This window comes from Patagioenas fasciata, chromosome 2 (assembly GCF_037038585.1).
Source record: "Patagioenas fasciata isolate bPatFas1 chromosome 2, bPatFas1.hap1, whole genome shotgun sequence".
Classification (NCBI taxonomy): domain Eukaryota; kingdom Metazoa; phylum Chordata; class Aves; order Columbiformes; family Columbidae; genus Patagioenas; species Patagioenas fasciata.
In genome coordinates, this window is record NC_092521.1 from 93737766 (window position 1) to 93743635 (window position 5870).

Consider the following 5870-nt stretch of genomic DNA (forward strand, 5'->3'; position numbering starts at 1 on the left):
ACAATTTAGCCACCAAAGCTGATGCATATACTGACTTTTTTGGGTATTCTGCTGATACGTTTACCAAATGTAAAAACATTTAATGATTGATTCTAAGTAAAATATTGTTTGCATAGGATAAGTCTCCTCATTTTTTCTCAAATTGGTGCACGTCCAGAAATTGCTCTGGAGTCCTGTACACCTTGCATGGGGCATGTGAAGGGTAGCCTTTCTTGTGTGCATGCAGCAGTGTGGGAATGGCTGGCTTGAAACCAGAGCCACCCAATTCTGGATTGCAGAGGTGAAAGCACAAAGGCATCTACTGGATATTGGCCAGATGCCTGATGGCAAACTGGAGACAGTGGAGGGCAAGAAACTTGGAACACTGGAGAAAATGGCAAGTGAAACTGGAGAAATTATTTTTACAAGCAGTGACAAAGAGTTTTGAGGAGAGTTTAGAGTATGGTGAACGTTAGGTTTAGATAAAATAGTGTCAAAGGTCTCGAACAAGAGCAGCAGATAAACCATACTACTTAGTATCATCCTCTGCTTTGACAGAGTTCCCTAAGTTATGGTTGCTCTTCACAAGCTACCTTTAATGCTGCAGCAGACTTCGCATGCTCTAGTGCATCTTAATGAATTTGTGGGAATGTGGCACGTTTCTAAGCTCTGGGTTTCTATCTACTGGTCTTAATAAAACTGACCTCTGATTGCTGTGTGTGCTGGAGTCAAGTGAATTGTTCCCTGCACACAACGTACCTTCATGATGAAAGCCTGCTTGTGCCAGGGTTTGTTTCACCAGTGAATGTCTTTGGGGAGCTGAAACTGCTCCTTCTTAATAAGACCATGCCAGGATAGTGCCAGCATACAGAACAGTGAGAAGCTGCTCTTACCATCACTTAATCAGCATAAACTCCATAAAATTATTCTGTTATCTTAAGTAGTCCTGACTACAGCTGGCACGAGTTGAGGCTCCACCTTCACCCATATCAAGGGGCAGCTGGCTCTTTTTCTTCTCGTCTGGTTTAAAAGGGAAGACTTCTTCATCCCTGCGCTTCACAAAGCTCCAGATCCACTAGGTTGCCCTTCCCTGTTCATAATGTGAAAGGCTGAAGCTGTGATTTCATATCCACTTAGTACTTTGAGGGCTGGCCCTGGTGATCTGACTATGCTGCATCCTCCTGCTGCTCTTCAGGGTCTTTCCAGTTTCTGTTTGAATCCGGTCTCTCAAGTCACCAAGCCAAAGTGGCTGCATCTTTTGGAAGATGAAGCTATAACCTCTGTGAAAAGCTTTGCTTGTGCCTGGTAAAGCTGTTCCATCTTGCAGTCCAGTAACAGTTTTCAACATGTCTCGTATCACACTAATGCAGTGTTACATTGTGATTGCATCAGCAGTGTCATTAACTAAAACAGGCTTTCAGTTATCTGCCTGAGTGATCTGGGCTTCCCTTCCTATTGCCTGGCTGTGGCAGGGCCAAAATAGAAAACCGTTTGGGGCTTTTACTCCCTCAGTAGTAATGCAAAGTTCTGGGTGGAGGACTGTGGTGAAGGATAGAACAGCTTTGTTGCTTGTCATTGTAACTCAGAGTTCACACTACTGAATGTAAGGGGATGCTTTGAGCAGTGTTTCTCCCAGTATCATGGTAAACCTTTTGGTAGTTCCTGGCTAAATGCTGCATCCTATGGTTTTATTCCCCATGACCTGGCCAAACATGATGGATGCAACCAGGCCTAAGACGTAAGAAGTGAGAGGAGATTCCCACACTGTGGCTGCTCTTGTATATTGAATTCAGCAAAGCCACAGAAACCACATTGTTAAACCTGCATCTTTGGGGCATATGTTGTCTCCTTTAGGGTGGATGTTACCTTGCCCAGTTTGGGCTTCCTTGTCTGCACCTGCAATAAGCTTGCTGCCCAAAAGGAAGGTTTGAAATAGAGACAGGGTGAAGTGTGATGGCTTGCTTGTTTAAGGGTTGTGGGGTTTTTTTTTAACATTCTGTGATAATGGTTCATCTTTCACTTCTGAGATGTTTGATAGCTTTATTTCTCTATGTTAGAGCTGCTAAGCATTTCAGCTTTGTCAGCACAATGCAGCAGATGTGCAGCGAGTCTTGTTTTGCTACATTTCCCCACCCTTTGTATATGCTAGCAGGATGCTCTCTTTGCATCTTCTGTGACTGTAAATGATTTTGGGACTTCTTTCATCCAAGTGTATGATTTACAGAAACAAGACTGCACCCTGTATGTCTTACTGTTGAATCCCCATGTAACCTGTCACTACAAAGCTTGGAAGGTGAATATTGAGCTCTTCAGTGGGTGTGGATAAAAGATAAATCAGGATCTCTTACTTGAAAAAAATCATATTTTTTGCACCTACACTTCACAGATTCACAGAATGGTTAGGCTTGGAAGTGACCTTTGGAGATCATAGAGTCCAACCCACCTGCTAGAGTGGTTCACCCAGAGCAGATTGCACAGGAATGTGTCCAGGTGGGTCTTGAATGTCTCCAGAGAAGGAGACTCCACAGTCTCTCTGGGCAGCCTGTTCCAGTGCTCTGGAACCCTCAAAGTAAAGAAGTTTGTCCTTAAACTTAATAACTGTTAATAACAATTAAGAACACTTAAAAGTAACTGTTTCATTGGAAATGTCTGAGCTATAAAAGACTACTTCTAGTGATAGATATGGGATAGGAGAAAAAGATGACATACAGCTTTAGATGTATCTTATGTCTGCACTTCTTTTTCTATGTCTTCATATAAAATATTTTACCTAAAGCTCAGTGAGTTCTAGCTTGATAACCTGTGAACGGTCCAAGTTTGGAGGACATACTGGAAGTTTTAGCCTTTTCTAATGGTTTTTCTGTCTGTGGTCGGAATGACCACATCTGGGGTCGGAATGACTTTTCCAGCCTATCTTATACTGTTTCCTGCACTGTTTAGTCAGTGTAGCACATTTGAGCTGAAATCCCCTGAAGGTCTTAAGTCCATTTGGCTTTTGCAGATGATGTATTGGCAGTGCAGCCCTGTAACTGGGTTATTCTAACATTTCCTTTTGGAAGGTAGGTAGTTGACCTTGGCAGGTTTCGCTTGCCTGCTGACTTACGCTGTTTTGAGTGTTATTTATTCAGTTATTTCTTTTATTTTTTCTCTTTCAGTGTGAATAGATAAAACTTAATTTTCAGTCTGTTCTTTTGAGCCAGAATGGCAAAGATGATGTGGGTCCTGAAGTGCAAAAATCATACATGAGTACTCAGAAAATGAAATGGGAAATAGAAAGTGCAAGTTAAGGACAACTGCTTCATGCATTTTTAAGCTCTTAATCAGTTTAATATTAAACCCTGTTATAACCTCTGTTATCTTTATGCCATGTATCTTTCAGGGGATGATGCTGTGCCAAGTGCTTGTTTACCTGCATGCTCTGTATCAATGTAATGGTCTGCCCAAGGTTTAGAGGGCTACTGTTACCCGGTGGCAAGGCCATGTGATGACTGCACAACACCAGTGAAAGAGGTGTCCTCTGTAGCTGGAAACAGGCAAAGTCACCAGAAGAACTGTGTGTTGTGTTTGCCCTGGCCTGGGGTCAGCTTGCCCTGCCCTCAAGGTGTGCTGGAGTGGGCTGGGACAGATCCTCCTTCTGCAAGTGGTAGGGCTGTGTCTAAAAGAATGGTGCACTGGAAAACAGACTCATTTCCAAGAACAGCTGAGAGTTATTGTAAGAGTTGAGAAAGCATTACTTGTAGATGGACTGGGAGAGAAACCCTCTAAAGCTGAGCCTTGGCATGTGCAAGCAGCCTGCTTTCTCTCCTTTAATTCCAGTGTTCCTAGAAGGGTCGTAGTAAAGCTCATTCCTTTCTCTTGATTCTTTGGTAGGCTAACTATATCCAAAACCAGTGAATCAAACTCAATAGCTTTCTCACTACTTTACTTCTCTGTCCTCCACACACAACCTCTGATGAGCCCAAAACTGCAGGGTCAAGTGTTTGCATATCTTCCCCTGTGTTTGTATTTTCAATATGAAAGGCATGATATTTTTGAGATTGTTTTCAGTTGGGATCTGGTGGTAGAAAACTGAGAAGAGAGACAATGGAGGAATCAATCTGAGAATCAAAAGATAACCTGCTATGTAAACATGAGCTTTGAACAAGCAAGTTATTGCAAGCTTTGCTTCATTCAAAAAACAGACTTCTATAGGTAGTGGGGCTGTGTATGGAGAACTGGCAGTTCCCAGCTACAGTACTGTGTGGTTGGAAAAAAGTGCTAATTGACTTGGTAGTTCAGTCCAGTTTAAGTTGGGTGAAGTACTATGTGTGTGATGTTTCAATAGGTACCATATCCAAATCTGGAAACCACAAATTGGAATGTTAGTTAAACATAACTCCTTAAAACTCCAATATCCTGTTAGAGAACAGCCCTTGTTCTTGGCAATAAGGACTCCTTGTAACAATAGCTATTTGGGCATTAGACTGTGGAGCTATCCTTTTTGTGTATTGGCTTCTGACATCACAGTCTTTACAAAGCTGCTAGCTATCAGCCTGACTTACCTGAATGAGTAATCTTGCCTTGGAGCCAACTGGAGTGGCAGATATATCTTGTCATGAGTGTCTTGTTTCACAGTGAATGAATTGGAAGTAATTTTGAATCTTGTTGTAGTACAGGTTTGGCTGCTTCAGCCTTCATTTGCAAAGGTGGGGAATGCTGCTGGACTTGTGTTTTATGCTGGTTATTTGTGGCTGAAGGAGGTTCAAAGCACCCATGGGACTTGATGTTTTGTGGGTCAACATAGCTGTTCACTTCTACTTATTTTGGTTTTCCTTCAGAAACTCAGATAAAAGTTGGGCTTGACCATATTCAGAGAAACTCTTTTGCAGGTGAGGAAGTTGCTTATGTACATTAGTACAAGTATCTAAGTTTCTTTGAAGTATTTGTAGGAGAAATATTGATTTGACTGACTGTCTTATTTTGGAAAAGAATAGGTTTCAGTACTTGTCACCAACAGAGTTCACAAACAACAGAAATTTAGGAGAACCATTGTAGCAAACTGTTACGCAGATCACAAGTGACATTAGAAGTGCTGCAGGGAACCTGAGTGCAGTATCTGGTCCCTTCACCAATCTGCAATCTCTGCTTAGTCCATGCTGACACCTAACCAAGGGACTTATTTATCTGAGAATCTTTAGGCTTGCTGTGGGTATGAGTGCCTTTCCTAGGCTTGGGTGCTCTGTAGCAAAGAGGAACTGCTGGCTGCTTGAAACTCTTGTATGCACTCAGAGGCAAGGCAATGCCCTGAAAGCACATTAGAAAGGCGATTGCCTTATTGTTTGGAGTATTGCTGGAAGGTGAGTTTGGCAAAACACCTTTTGTTTGTTTGTGGTCTTTGTGAGTTTTTTCCACACAACAAACGTTCTTTAGTGAAGGCAGGCATTGTTCAGTTGTGATTTTGCCTGTTGGGCTGGATGAGGTGCTTCCTCCTCTCCCGTTCCTCTGGAATAGGCCAAGTGGAAATGTGCCTGACATACTTCATTTTCAGCTGACAGAATGTGGAATTTCCTTCTAAACTATTTAAGGACTGGTAGTCCTTGCAAAGAAGTCAAATATAGAGACTGTACCTTGCCATGAATGTAGCTTGAAGTGCCCTGTGAACATGTAGTTGCCAAAATCCCTTCTCAGCCTATTTGTTGGTAGGAGTACCCTCCAGACTGGATCCTCTTTGCCTTTATCAGCTGTTACATCTCACCTCTTTCCAGGAATAACACTGACTTTATCCATCTACAGCGCTAGATGCCGCCTCTGTGTGGTAACATGCAGTACACAGTTTTATAGCAGCGCTCAGAACTGCTGTAGCCAAGTTTGAGATTGTTTTTTTTTTGGGAGGGGTTTGATGGTGAGAGAAG